This window comes from Petaurus breviceps, unplaced genomic scaffold (assembly GCF_028583685.1).
Source record: "Petaurus breviceps papuanus isolate PSGF00001 unplaced genomic scaffold, PetGlider_PUasm1.0 77, whole genome shotgun sequence".
Classification (NCBI taxonomy): Eukaryota; Metazoa; Chordata; class Mammalia; order Diprotodontia; family Petauridae; genus Petaurus; species Petaurus breviceps.
The window spans coordinates 3,851,460-3,866,722 of NW_027186492.1; the positions used below are offsets into that span (position 1 = coordinate 3,851,460).

The 15,263-nt window shown below is 41.3% G+C and overlaps 1 protein-coding gene across 2 annotated transcripts in view; it reads right to left on the bottom strand.

Moving 5' to 3' along the window:
• The window catches only part of INO80 (INO80 complex ATPase subunit), a 125,679-nt gene extending 123,499 nt beyond the window's left edge, over positions 1 to 2,180 (bottom strand). Inside the window, exon 1 of one of the 2 annotated variants that reach the window (XM_069105765.1) lies at positions 2,035 to 2,180. The gene's annotated coding sequence lies outside the window, so the exon portion shown is untranslated. Of the gene's footprint in view, positions 1 to 683; positions 1,632 to 2,034 lie in introns of those variants that run through there. The other variant, XM_069105766.1, reaches the window with a different exon arrangement.
• Positions 2,181 to 15,263: the final 13,083 nt, after the last annotated feature.

Below are 15,263 nucleotides of genomic sequence, written 5' to 3' on the forward strand. Positions count from 1 at the left end.
TTTTTATGGCTTGAAAAGCTCTTTACATGTTATCTCATTTGATGCTTACAACAACCCTGTGGAATAGGTGCTATTATCCCCATTCTGCAAATGAGGAAACTGAGACAGAGAAAGTTTTGGAGATACCCAGGGTCACATAACAAATAACGGTCTGAGGCAGGGACTCAAATCTTTTTGATGGCAAGTCTAGTACTCTATCCACACCCAGCCAGCTTCCTTAAGACTCCAGTTAGGAAAATCTGGGTCCAAATCCAGGCTCAGACACTGACTAGTTGTTTGACCTTGGGGTAGCCCTTACCCTTCATGGATCTCAGTTTCAAATAGTTGGACTCAGTGACTTCCAGTTCTATAACGATATGTACCATCACAGTATTCAGTACCCAACAAAACAGATTTGGGTTAGGATGAGTTCACAATCTCATGTTTGCAGTCTGTGTTTGGAGCAGTTCGGTGCCCCATTATAGTCACATTTTCACCTAGTTCTATCCAAAATAATCTATTAGTTGTGAATACTTCTAGTCAGTCCTAAAAATTTTTTTACTGAGAAGTTTCCCAATTAGGAGTTCCTTACAGAACTGAATAAATGTTCCATATTGGCTACAACTCTGCGGGAATTTAAAAAATGAAGATTCTATGAGAGGTAAATGATAGAGTAAAACTACAGAGTTCAAAACAAAACTTACTGAAAGCTCCACACATCAGATAATTAACTCAGTATCATGCACATGGGAGGGACTTAATAAATGCCTGGAACCTGGAAGATAAACAAATAGGAGAATTCTACTGTGCTTATTATTTGGGTCATGGGGGAAAAGTTATGAGATACAGCTAGATTGCCAAGTTGATGAGGTTGGGACTTGGAGTCAATAAGAACTGAGTTTAAATCCTACCTAGGACCAGCTGTATATCCCTGAGCAAGCCACTTCTCTATGACTCAATTTCCCCATCTGTAAAATGGGAATGATCCAGAGCACCTACCTCACAGGCTGTAAGGATAAAATGAGTTAACTTATGTAAATCGCTTTGCAAACTCCACAGCACTATATAAATGCTATTATTAGCTTGTTATTTGAGAGATCACGACTTCTGATCGAAAGAACAAACTGCCAAGTCAAAGTGAGGTTAAATTCCCTTAAGGAAAGTAATCATAAAAGTCATTCACTATGTTGTCTATATCAATAAGGTCAACATTAAAACTTCCTTCCCCCCACTCCTAAGGTTAACGAGGAAACAGACTTAGAAACTAGCCACAAGGTGGAAATGCCAGCACAGCTCGGAGCAAGTGGGCCCCTCCTAGGACTCCTATCCTTTCTAAACTGTAGGGGGCTTCCACCCTCTGTGACAACGGAAGTAGTTTAGTGTTCTCCAGCCAACACAGGAAGGAATGTCAAAACACAATGACACTTGCAGAGATACCCCTAACAGGGCTAAGCGACGTGAGGGGGCGTCACACGAGACTAAACCTGCACACGTGGGAGCCCGGAACCCACCCCTACCCGATGCCCAACCATCTGTGCTCGCTCAGGTCCCGATGGGCCCTCATGGTGTGACACATGACAAGGCCTGGAAAAAAAACCCAGGTCTTCAAATTGGGATGGCATCCAAAAGCTTCACTCGCATCGCCCCCTCACTCCCTCCCTCCCAACCCGACTCGCCGCCCCCCCCCCCAGTCCCGGCGCCCACACACGTGTTAGCCCGACACCGCCCCACCGGGTCCCACGTGCGCTTAGTCCAACACACTCCCCACGTGTGGACGCCCCACGGGCCTTCGCGGTCGCCGGGGTCACCGCGTGACCCTCGGGTCCCGGGAGGGGGAAGGAAGGAAAGGGCAAAGTCCGGGGTGTGGAAGTCTCTCAGACAGCAGAAGTGCCCACGCCCCTCCTCCCTAAGCTCCCACCTTCTCCCCCCTCCCCAAAACCGCAGGGCTGGGGGCGACGGCCCCTTTAAGACGCGGCCCTGTAGCCGCCCGCGGAGGGGGGGGGTGCAGTGCGGCCTACGTCCCCCAGGCCGCCTGCCCACGCCTAGCGGACTCACCTCGGGCCGCCGGGCCCCGCCGCCGCGGCAGCGGCGGAGGGGGGAGAGTGAGCGGAGTGCGGGCGGGGGCCGAGGGGGGGGTCGCCCCGCCGATGGTGGCGCCGCCGCTCGCTCGCTGGGGCCGCGGCTCGGTGACTACGCTGGGCGCGGACACTCCTCGCTCCCTCGCTCAGCGGCTCCTGGGACCCCAAGATGGCGGCGGCGCTGAGGCGGCTGCGGGCGCTGGGCCGGCGGCGGCGGCGGCCACTTTCACTCACTGAGAGGAGCGGAGCAGGGACACGGGGAGCCATGGCGGGGGGGAGGAGAGGCGCCATGGCCAGGCCTGAACAATCGAGCGGCCGCTCGGCCGGCACGTCGTCGCCCCTCCCGCGCCCCCTGCCCGCCACTCGCTCCGTGACAGCCGTCACGGCCACGGCTACCCTCTTCGCACAGCTCGCGCTCTACTACCACCGCCTGACGCCCCTCGCAGATCGGGGTTCGAGGTGATCCTGATCAATGTTATCGGTTTACAGATTGGTTGGGGCTGGGACTGGCGGAGATTGCCGAAAGGCTGCGGGGAGGAGGAGGACGTAGCCAGGGTGAGCCAGCAGATCTCGCGCTAGCAAATGTCGCGAGAGTTCACATCTCCGGCAACTGCCGAGGGAGGAGTCCTGTGACCGGAAGTGATGTCGGCTAGAGACGGGGGTGGGTTGGGGGGTTTTCGGTATATTGTATGAACTAAGATACTTTACTCTTTCTCCTCTCTCCCCACCCAATTTGATTTTTTGGACTATAAACAACTTGTTGGGAAGGTGAGAAGAGCCTCCGGTCTCTTTGCTCCCAGTTGCCTTAAGCGACGTAGAGGCCCCAAAGCACTAAGGGCCATACTTGTGAACCCAAGGTTCTTTTTGGATTTCATAATGCAGGGGTCAGTCAGGTAAAAACAACACATAACTGCTGTCTGTGTAGTGCTTTCACTCCATTATTTCATTTGATCCTTACAGAAACCCCTTGAAATAGGTGCTAGGGAGTATTCACCATATTTTAGAAGAGGAAATGGTGTCTCAGAGAAGTTAAGTGACTTGCCCATGGCCATAACAAGGAGGGCTCTTCAACGTTGCATATCCCGTAACCTATTCTCTCTGCCAGGATAATAATAATATAGCTATGTACCATTTAGATAATGCTTTAAGGTGTTTAAAGGCCATTACATACATTATCAGATGATAGTCGTTGTTCAGCCGTATATAAGCTTTCTCATACTCTTCGAGACCCCATTTGGAGTTTTCTTGGTAAAGGTACAGGAGTGATTTGCCATTTCCTTTTCCAGCTCATTTTACAGATGAGGAAACGGAGGAAGAAGAGTTAAGTGACTTGCACGTAGTCACAGCTAGTAAGTGGCTAAGGCTGGGTCCGAACTCAGAAAACTGAGTTTTCCCAACTTCAGGCTTGATACTCTATCTACTTTGCTTCTTAGTATAATAGAACTGGTCTCAAAGCCAGGAAGACTTGGATTCAAGTTCTGCCTCTCTTGAAGGCTGGCTATATGACCTTGGGTAAGGCAGTACAAAAAACAGCTACCTAAGATCGTTTAGTTGCAGAGGTGGTGAAAACCTGCATTGGTAGAGGGAATTTCCTCACCTAGACATTTCCACTACTAATGAAATTACAGGTCTAGTCCCAGTTCATTTACATGTATATCATTTAGAAATATATCATTTGATAATGAAAAGGGTTTGGCAAATAATAGCTGATAATAGCTCCCAGTTGCATCAAGCAACATATAGGCCCCAGAGCCCTTTGGTCCATCGCTGTGAACCAAAGATACTATAATACAGGTGTCAGTGGGACAGCCAATAACAGGTAACCGCTCTGTTTGGTGCTTTATCTCCATCGTATACTTTATCTTTACAGAAGCCCTGTGAGATAGGTAGAACTGTGAATGGTAATCCCAACAAGTACCAGAATCCCCTCCATGATGACTTAATTGATTATCTCCTCCCCCATCAGTGACTGCCTTCTCTCTTGAACTCAAATAGCATTTTGATTTGCAATTATCAAATGCTTTTATTATGGGTAATTATACATTATAGATATCTGTTAATGTGTTTTTGCCCTTTTGAGACTAAGTTTCATGAAGTTAGAGATATCTGACCTCAATTTTATATATTCCCTTGCTCTGCTGAGAGGTACTAAATAATTTTTTTTAACTGAAAAGTGTTCTCCTGGCCTTTCAGGCCTGCTACATACCTGGTGCCATCCTACCTTTCCAGTTTCATTTCACTCAGCTTTTCTAAGTGCCGGCCAAATTGAAACACATTTTATCCCCCATACATGCTTCATATTTTCTTTTTGTGTCTGCCAATACTGGTCCCAGGCCTAAGATCCTCTACCTCTTTTAATTCATACCCCTTCTTTAGAGCTCATCTCAAATGCCACCTCCTCTAATTAGTAGTGACCTTTTCTTCTCTTTCATGCTACAAAATGCTTTGTCTGAGATTTACTATGCATTTAGCATGTACCATTTTGTATTACATTATGTCATATTCTCTTACTACACTGTAAACTACATGAGTGTAAGGACCTATTATTCTCATTCTTTACCACAACTAGCTTTTATTGAATTTACATTTAATTGAAATTAATTTAATTGAACAAATAATTTGGAGGGGCCTTGCCTGTGTTGGAATTTCTCCACCTATATCTGCTATACCCAGAGGAGAATGGTGTACAAGAAACTCCAGTGAGAGTAATTGCTTTCCTTTGACCATTCTGGGTATGATATTTCTGTGCCCAAAGAAGAGAAGTTCTGCTAATTATTTATTATTTGCTCATTATTATGAGTGAATTCACAAGCCAGAAGGAGGGACCAAGGAATAAGAGAGGCTAGGGAGCTAAGATGACAGAAAGCAGGAAGAGATATCTCTAGCAAACTCATTGGATGACAGGTGCAAGATCCAGAAAGATACAGGCAGCACAGACCATTGATCAGCCAAAGAGAAAGTGAAAATTGGCAGGTATAATTTAAGGTATTATAGATGGTGTTTAAAAATTCAGTTTCACCAGCACAAAATGGGGAAGGTCTTAACTATTTAAAGTTCAATACAAGTCAGCATTAGGATATGATGGCACCAAAAAAAAAGTGCTTATAGTTTTAGAGTGTATTAAAAGACGAATAGTCTCTAGGACTAAGGAGATGATAATACCACTGTTTTCTTTCCTGGTAAGATCATATGATGTTCAATTCTGGATACAAAATTCTAGAAGATTGACAAGCTGGAGACCATCCAGATGAAAAGATAGTGAAGGATATCAAGATCTTTACATAGAAAGATCAGTTGAAGGAACTGGGAATGTTGGCCTGGAGAAGATTGGAGGGGGTATGATAGCTGACTTGAGATATTTTAATGGCTGTCATGTGGAAAAGGGGGAAAAATGTGTTCTTGCACCCAGAACTCTGGGAGCAATGTGGGTAGAAGTAACTCCAGATGTAACGAAAACTTGCTAAAAATCAAGGCCATGCAAAAGTGGAGTAGCCTGCTTTCAGAGCTAGTGGTTCCAATAGAAGCTGGGCTGCTCCTTATTTTTGATGTTATTGATTGAATGCCTGCTCAGATTCTGGTTGGATAAGAAGGCCTCTGATAGCCATTTTTTTTTCTTTTTGCTTTTTTGGAGAGCAACTGAGGTTAAGTAACTTGCCCAAGATCACACTGCTAAGTTGTGTGTGTGTGTGTTAAGTGTCTGAGGTCGGATCCGAACTCAGGTCCTCCTGACTTCGGGGCCAGCACTCTACTCACTGTGCCACCTAGCCACTCCCTCTGATAGCCATTTTAACAAGAAGATTTTGTAATTCTCAAAACTCCACTTGGGAAGGCAAAAGATGACTATGAGAGATCAATCTGTTACCAGCAGTGGCTTATATGTAAGAATTGACCTTAAAATATTATCAAGGATATTTATGACTAGAAAAGGAAGTAGGCCAATTGTGTAGTGAGAATAAGGGGTGATATTTATCTCAGGTGCTACACTGCTCTCCCTGAATATTGGAGAGTCAGAGGAAGTTTTCCAGGGCATTGGGTAAATTTTCAGTGGATCTGGAAGACCATAGACAATAACTGCACATGCTGAGAAGACATGCATAGATTGTGTTCACCTGTCGAAGGAGTATCCACATGGATGAGATCACAAATCCATTTAAGTATTAAAGGATATTCCAGATCACTAGTGCACACAGAACAAGGCTGGCCATTTAGACTTATGCATAAAAAAACTATTGAAAAATACAAATTAAAGCCTATGAACAACAGAGTGGGAGCTCCCTTGTTTATTGGATAAGTGCAGGATTTATAAATAGCTGTCCCTAGGACAGGATTCCTAGCATGTGTTCTCAGTCCCAACAGTTCCTAAGGATCCTCAGAGAATAGATTTGTTCTCTAGGGGCAGAGATGGTTAAATACAGTTGATAAGATTTAGGAAGGATCATTATGCTTCTAGAGACTATCAAAATGCTTTTTCATAAAGTACATTTCTAAGAAGGACAACCTGTGGTGGGCTATTAAGCAAAAAGAAAGTTTTTACAGAAAAGGACATTTATTATCAATATGGTGAGGGAAGCATCCTTTAGATAACTAAAACCTGAGACCTTTAGACATCTGAGCATAGTGGGACAGACTGAAACAGGTGGAAGTTTTGAATCAGCCAGTGGGTTATATACATTACAAGGCACTTCAATGTCTGAGAGAATTTGCTAATTGCATAGATAGTGTTTCTAATTTGTTTTGCTTAACTATGAATATTTGTTGCCAGGTTTTGTTTTTCTTTTCCTTGGAGTGGGATGGGGAGGGGAGAGAAGAGAAAATAAATTTTTGTTAATTACTCCAATTTTTTTTTTAATTTTGAAATGTAGGGGAGTTTGTGGTTATGATGTATACATACACACACATGGGTCTAAAAGACATAGAAGTAAGTATAGCAGGAATATACTAAATTTAGATTGCTGAGCTGAAAACTGAAATCCAGGACCCCTATGATAGTGTTCTTTGAACTACTGCTGGTCCATGCCAAGAACTTGAGGCAGATTGAGTTTAGAAGTTTTCTGTGTGGATAAAATAACAGTGCCAGAAAGAATCACAGGAACTTCTTTCTTAGTTTTCTTTAGGTATGAAAAGGAAAATCAATGTAGGTATAACTTCTACAGCTTATACCTGTGTATGAAAAATTGTCCAAACATCTCTCCTATCCACAGTCTTCTTCCTACATGTTCCATGACTGCCCCAGTTCAGACCTTTTTCACTTTTTGCCTGCTATTGAAATAGCCATGTAATTGGTCTCCCTGCCTCAAGTCTCTACCTTCCTCCATTCCATAGTTCACACAGCTGCCTAAGTGCTATTCCTAAAATACAGCTTTGTCTATGCTACTACCTTGCTAAAAAAAAGTTCTAGTTTCTCTAGGATAAAATACATACTTCTTTTTGAAATTTAAAGCTCTTCATTGTTTGACCTCAGCCTACCTTTCCAGATTTATTATACATTACTCCTCTGTCTTTTATGCTCACTCAAACTCTGATTGAGACAGCCCAGGACCATCAACCCAAGAGCCTTGGGAATAACAGCATCCAGTAATCCACCAGACCTGCTTCCAGCTCAGCCTCCATAGATAACATTGAGGGGAGAAATCATTGTAGAGAAAGAGACTGCTTTCCTCATCACCAACAACCACCGACCAACTGCCATTAACAAGGAAATGGAAACAAGAGCCCTGGGAGAGGTTGCATTCCCTCTAACCCTCTCCTGACCACTGGCCCTACCACCAGCCCAGCCATCTGTCATCAAAGGAGGTGGCTTCTGTGGAGGAAGGGCTGGCCATCCTCACCAGCTGCTACCCACAGGGCAGGCAACCTGGCCTAGCTAAAGCAACACCCTCAGGGAGAGACAGGAGGCAGAGCATGCACCAGGCAAGTCAAACTATCATCACCTTGACCACTATCTCCCAAAAAACTGTTATAGAAACAACCCAGAACCCTGAACTGAAGAGCCTTGAAAAGAGCAATGGCTAATGGTTAATTGATCCCTAAGATAAGTAATAAGACAATAAGATGGCACCCTGCCCTTGCAACCCAAATTGCCCTTCATCTTTTCAGTTTATCCAATCTAGTTGAACTGTGTTATTGAGCATCAAAAAGAGTGACAGCTGTAATTGCTTAGCCATTGTCAGAAATTTTTTATGATATAGTTTTTTAATTTCCAACCTTTAACAATTCTTATTTTAGATAGATTCTTGAATTGGTACCTCCTGTTTATCATCTTTTTCTACTTTAATGTCTATTTCATCCCCAGTAGGTTTTCCAGAGTCACTACTTTCACAGTCTAGTTCAATTCAAATTTGGGTTTCTTGAGTAGCTTTACTTTTCAGACAAATAGAATGGAGAGACTAAATGGCCTCACAAGTTGTTTTTTTTTCTGTCTTTTCTAATGCTGCTTTAAATCAGTTTATTGACAGTTTCTTTTAAGTCATTTGCCTATACTTGAATCATGATTTCCCTCATATTGTGAATTTGACAGACCTGTTGATACTGGGCCTTTCAGTATCTGGTCTTTGAACCTTTTGGTAAAAACCAACACAGAGGAGATGGAACAACTAAGCCTTTAGAAGCTTTGACATTGGGGTGACTAGGTGGCACAGTGAATAGAACACTGGCCCTAGAGTCAGGAGGACCTGAGTTCAAATCCAGTCAGACAGTTAACACAAAAATTAGCCATGTAACCTTGGGCAAGTCACTTAACCCCACTTGCCCTGCAAAAAGCAAAAAAAAAAAAGAAGAAGAAGTTTTGATATCAACATAAACTTCATTCATGACCTCCCATTTTTTGAACATGGAGCCTATCTTGTTGGGGGTAAGGGTCATTTCATGGCTATTAGTCAAATGGTTTTTACCCTGAGCATATTCAGTAATGCACTAGAATTTAAGAAAAGCACCATTATTCTGTGCATCAGCATATATCATTTCAAAAACCAAACACTTGAGACCATCAGAAACTATATTTGTTCAGTGCACCTTTGTGACTCTGTATCTTGCCAATATTATGTATTTGAACATAGATGATGCCCTGACATCATACCAATCCTTCTTCAAAAGCGAGTCGACTACTTTCTAATTGGCTCCTTTAAAAAAAATTACCTTTAATCAGGCACTAATTCTTGCCAACCATTATGATCTCTTTTTTTTTTTGGAGGGGGGAAGGCAGGGCAATTGGGATTAAGTGACTTGCCCAAGGTCACACAGCTTGTTAGTGTTCAGTGTCTGATGCTGGATTTGAAGTCACGTCCTCTTGACTCCAGGGTCAGTGCTCTGTTCACTGTGACACCTAGCTGCCCCCATTATGACCTCTTTCAAAAAAACCAAAGAGTAGTTTAACTGTCAGTGATCTTTGGAAGATGATGGAGAACAGAAGTTTGGGGTCAGGGCAAATATCCCATTTTCAAAAGAGGGAAAAGAATGAACTCTGTAAAGTGTAAACCAGAAAGTTTGACTTCAATCCCTGGAAACATTCTAGAATAGAGGTGTTAAACTTGATGCTGATGGCTGTAAGCAGCCCATAAAACTGAGTGAGTCCAATAAGATTAAAATGTAATTATGAAATGCTTAAATAAAAATATAATATGATATAACAAATAATGTGAATTAATGGTTTTCTAAGTCACTATGTTTCTATTAGAGTTTGACACCACTGTTTTAGAACACATTATTAAAGAGCTAGCTAATGTGGGAATTTATTTTGCTGGACTATTTATATTTATTATATGGGCTTTTTGTGTTTTTCTAATGGTGGGTGGAAGTGGAAGGAAGAGAAAATAGATTCTTGCTAATCAAACAAAATAAACCTAAATTGTAAAAAGAGAAATGACTAGTGAATATCTGAAATAGGAAGGCATAACACCATAGCATCATCAAGATAATCACTTATCCCTATTTCTTTATTTGATAGAATTAGTAAATAGGTAGATCAGGAAAATGCTGTAAACTGTAGATAAAATTTTCCTACACTATTACAAAGCATTTGCAAAAGTTTCTTATGCAAGCCTTGTAGAAGAAATGAAAGGTTGTATTGCAGACCAGTAGTGCAGTAAAAGGATTAAGGCATGACCCCCAAAGAATATGTGATCACCCAGGTAAGGGATGAGAAGGGTTGCATTTGAACTTTCCTGTAATGGCTTATCTCCAACACAGCTACACTACCTCCTATAGCTACTATCACTTAATAATCTCCAACACCATCTCCTACCCCTAAGTCTCCAATGACTGTACATATGGTTTTTCTGGGTGGTTATAACCTAACCATGACCTATACACCATAGTAACTATGCAGGTAAAATTCCTCCACCACCATCACCACCACTCCTCCATAATGTCCCTACACCCTTCTTTTAAGATCACTTCATCACTGCTATAGGCACTTGTACCATTTTAGTTTGGGGTCAGACAGAGTGGGTTGCACAGGATGAGCAAGGAGGGAGGGGTTGTGCTCTGCAGAGCAGATCTCATTACCTTATCTTTTCCCTCCATACCCACTCTTCTTCCAAATTAACTTGATTCTATTGAGAGCATTACCATTTTTCTAGTCATGCATTTTCATAACTGGTATCATCCCCAACTTTTTACTCAAACCCTGTATGTCAAATCAGTTGCTATGTCTTGTCATATCTATCTCACATTCATCAGTTTCATTCACTACCCTCATTCATCATCTCTCACCTAGACTTTTGTAATAGCCTCCTAATTAGTCTCCCTTAATAGCACTTTATTTCTATCCTTGTACAGCTACTAAATTGGTATTTGTAAAGTGTAGGTCACTTCCTTACTTAACAAACTCCTGTGGCTCCCTCTTGACTCTAGGATCAAATATTTCACCTTTATCTCATCCTTTCCTAAATTCCTATTTTTGTGTAGATTTTATAATGTGCATAATTTATAAATAATTAAATATAACTATATTGGAAATGTTTACTCAAAATTTTTTTGCTGGTGGGGGATGCAATAAAAATATTTGGAGATGACTATTCCAGATAATACCATAGTTAGGTAGGTTTAGAACTCTGAAAGACTGGTCTCAAAAAGTAATCAGTGGTTTAATTTAACCTTGAAAGTATTTCTCTAATAGAGTACTCCAGGAATCCGTGATTGGCCTTGCACTGTTTAACATTTTTCTCAGTGGCTTGAACAAAAGCATAGGTGGCATAATTGTTAAAATTAGAAGAGGTAACTGACATACTTTGATAAACTAAAACATTAACCTGAATCAAATAAGATGACAATTGGAAGAAGTACAGTGTCTTAGTTTCAAAAAAAAACCTCCAAGTACAATATATGAGAGGTGTGGTGAAATAACAGATCATCTGAAAAACATCTGGGGAATGACTGAACAGCAATAAAAACAGGTCAGGTTGTAGCCAATGAGGGCCTGAACTAGGGTAGTTAGGGTGTAAGTGGAGAGGAGGTGACAGCAGCAAGAAAAGTTGAAGTAGAATCAACAACACTTGGCAACTGATAAGATATGTGAGTGGGATGTAGGTGTGTGAAAATGACAAGTTGAGGGTGCCTTCTAATTTGCAATTTGCATGACAAGAGTGGTGATCATTTCACCAGAAGTTTGGAAGAGGGTATATGTTTAGGGAGAAAGGTAACCAGTTGAGTTTTGGACATGTTAAGTTTGAGACCCCTGTGAAGATTCAGGATGAGATGTCCAAAACAAGCAGTTGGAAATGCAGGACTAGAACTCAGGGAGGAGGTAGTTCTAGATATGTGGGCATAGAATGAGATTGTTGTTTGTCCCTTCTTTCAAAAAGGACCAGTGGGGGCGGCCAGGTAGCACAGCGAGTAAGAGCACCGGCTCCAGTGTTGAGAAGACCTGGAGATCGAATCCCGAGCTCAGACACATAGCACCCACCCAGAAACACCTGGCCGTGTAACCTTGAGCAAGTTACTTAACCCCAATTGCTTAGGGGTGGCCAGGTGGCTCAGCGAGTAAGAGCACCGGCTCCAGTGTTGGGATGACCTGGATCAAATCCGGGCTCAGATACTCAGCACCACACCCAGAAATAATAACTGGCGGTGTAACCTTGAGCAAGTTACATAACCCCAATTGCTTAAAAAAAAAAAAGGACCAGTGACATCATGGGGTAATGTCTTGTCTTGCTTGTGAATTGGATTTAAGTGACAAAGAATTGCACAAAGTCATCAGCCTCACTTGTCCAGAATCATCACAGTCCACTGGCAAGACAAAAGTTAGGATGACTGGCCATGGCCCAGGATGCAGTGGATGTCCTTGTCCACAATGTCTGATCAAGCTCTAAGCACTCCAACAACACCTGCTTGTAGGGGGTATGCAGGGATGATTAACACCTTTTCAGGGCTGCTCACCCACCTCTGGTGTCCACCTTTCACCCAACTATGACCCATGATTCCAAAAAGCTGCAGTATGCACAGTGGCCACCACCCCTGGTAAAAACCATCTCAGCAGATGGGCTAATCCAAGCATGTGAAGCCTCCCTCCACCCCAGCAGAATAGACTGATAGGAATGAGATCAGAGAGAAAGAGAGGAGAGGAGAGAGCTCAAGACAGAGCCCTGGGATATACACACCAGTAGCAGGTAGGACATGAATATAGATCCAGCAAAGGAGACAGAATGATTAGATTTGGGAAAGAGGAAACATTGTGAAAGGATGGCATAAAAGGAAACCAAGGGAGGAAATGGTCATCCAGTGTCAGAGGCTTCAGAAAACTGAGAAGTCTTTTGGATTTAGCAGTAAAGAGATCATGGATGAACTTGGAAAAAGAAGTTTCAGTGAAGGGATGGAGATAAAGACATTAAAAGGGGCTAAAAGGTGGGAAATGTGAAAATAAGGGCAGAGTGGACAGCTTTTTCTAGGGGAAAAAAGGGTGTGAAAGGAAGGAGAAATTCATGGTAATATGAAAATATGGTAGAGCCAAGTGAAGGGTTTTTTTAAAGGTTGATGGAGATCTGGAAATGTCTGGGGGCAACAGCAAAGGAGTCAGTTGATAGTGGAGAGTTTGGAAATTAGAGAGGAGGTATGAACAAAGGGGCAAGTTCCTGATGGGGATAGGAGGGTGCAGAGATGAGGAATTTATAAAAGTGTTTGTATTGAAAAGTTGAACAAAGCTCTCATGGTTCTAACTAATAATTATTGCTGACTGAACCAGGCCAGTGGAACTATATGCCACCCAGCCAAATAGTGACTGCTGCCTGAACTCAACCAGCAGAACTTCATTTATAACAACTGCAAGGCTAGATTCCCTATCTATGGGTAGTCTAGACAAAAGGTACTGCCATAGTTGGCTCCATCACGCTTCCATTTCAATTGAGCCGATGACATTGAAAGTTTCTTGTACAGATAATTGCCATCTGGGGAGTGTTGCTGGGGCTTTGCATTGCTGTTGGAAATTAGCTCTTCATTTAATCTTCATTACCTTTTAAGTTATTTTTGATACCATGTTAGGGTTAGTGCACCTGATATTCAAAATCGGATCTTTAGGTGACCAAGAGGGATAAGATCGGGGCACTTGGCATTGGCAAAGGGAAGGGCCAACTTATTCACTAAAACAAGAAGAAATGAAGAGAAAATGGAGACAAACACCAAGTCTGGTCTTAGAAAGGCAATTAACTCCTTAGGGAAATGGAACTGAGAGAGGGGGTGAATAAGAATAGATAGAAAGAAGAATTAAGTTATAAGCAAAAAAAACCTCTTAACTTTTGATAGGTATATCATGAAGCAGAGTTTGAAAAGAAAGGGGAAAAAAGGAGGGGCAGAGTAGCAGAAGGAGTATCAAGTATATATCATGGTACTGAACGTGCTTGTCTCTCACCACCGTCTTCTTTGTCCACAGTTGACAAAGGAGCAAAGAAGGAAAAAATATTAGAGAATAGGATGGAGGGAAACACACAGTTAAGAATAATTAAATGTGAATAAAACTCACACACTCATAAAACAGAAGAAAATTAAAGTTTGGAATAGAATCTTGACAGTATATTGTTTACATGAAACATAAATATGCATGTAGAGTTATAGGGGCTGAAGAAGCAAAAAACTATAATTCAGCTGAAGTAAAAAAAAAAGGCAGATCAAAAGCAAAAATTGACTTGATTAAGAGAGAAACAGGGAAACTGTATTATGATTAAAGGTAAGGGACAATGAATTAATATCAATACTTAATATATGCACCAAATGGCATAGTATTTAAATACTTAAAGGAAAAGTTAAGTTACAGGGAGAAATAAACATTTAACACTATTATAGCAAGGTATCTCAGAGTACCCCTTTGAGACTTACACAAATAAACAGTTGTGAATCTAAATACAGTTTTATAAAAGACAGAGATAATAGATCTCTGGCAAATAATAGGAATATGTATGTATGAATATATTTTGGATGTGCCTGGCACCTTTTAAAAATTGATCATGTACTAGAAAATGAAAAACCTTATTAATGCAGTAAAGCAGAAGTATTACATATTTTACTGATCACACTGTAATAAAAATCATATTCAGTAAAGTCATTGAAAAAAGGATTAAAATTAATTGGAGACTTAAATCTGAAAGAACTGGTAACTTAAAGAACAAATCACAAAAACAAGACAATTTTACCAAAGATAATGATGGAAAGGGAATAACAGTAAAACTTCTGAGATGTCACCAAAGTAGTCCTTATATCTCTAAGCACTTTAATTAAAAAAAGAGAGAATGAACATATCAATGAAATGGGCATGCAATTTTTAAAAAGGCAACAAAATTTTGAAACCTCAGCTAAACACTAGAAATTATGAAAACCAAAGAAGAAATTAGCAAAATTGAAACCAAAGAGCCCATTGAATTAATAAAACTAGGAGCTATTTCAGGGGAGGAGGGAATAGATAAATCATTGACTAACTTAAAGTATTAACCCAATCAGTATTACTAGCCAGTATTAAAAGTTAAAGAAAGAAAAGGAATTCACAACTATGAGGAAAAAGGAAATTATTAGAAATTATCTTGTACAGTTATGTGCCAATGAGGCTAGTAATTTAAATGGAGGAATGTTTACAAAATTATGAAATGCTCTGATTAACTGAATAAGAAATAGATAACTTAGATCAGTCAAGAGGAAAAAACCCACAACCAAATGGATTTATAAGAAAATTCTTCCAAACATTTGAAGAACAATCAATCCCATAATAAAGAAGCAGGAGTAGAAGGA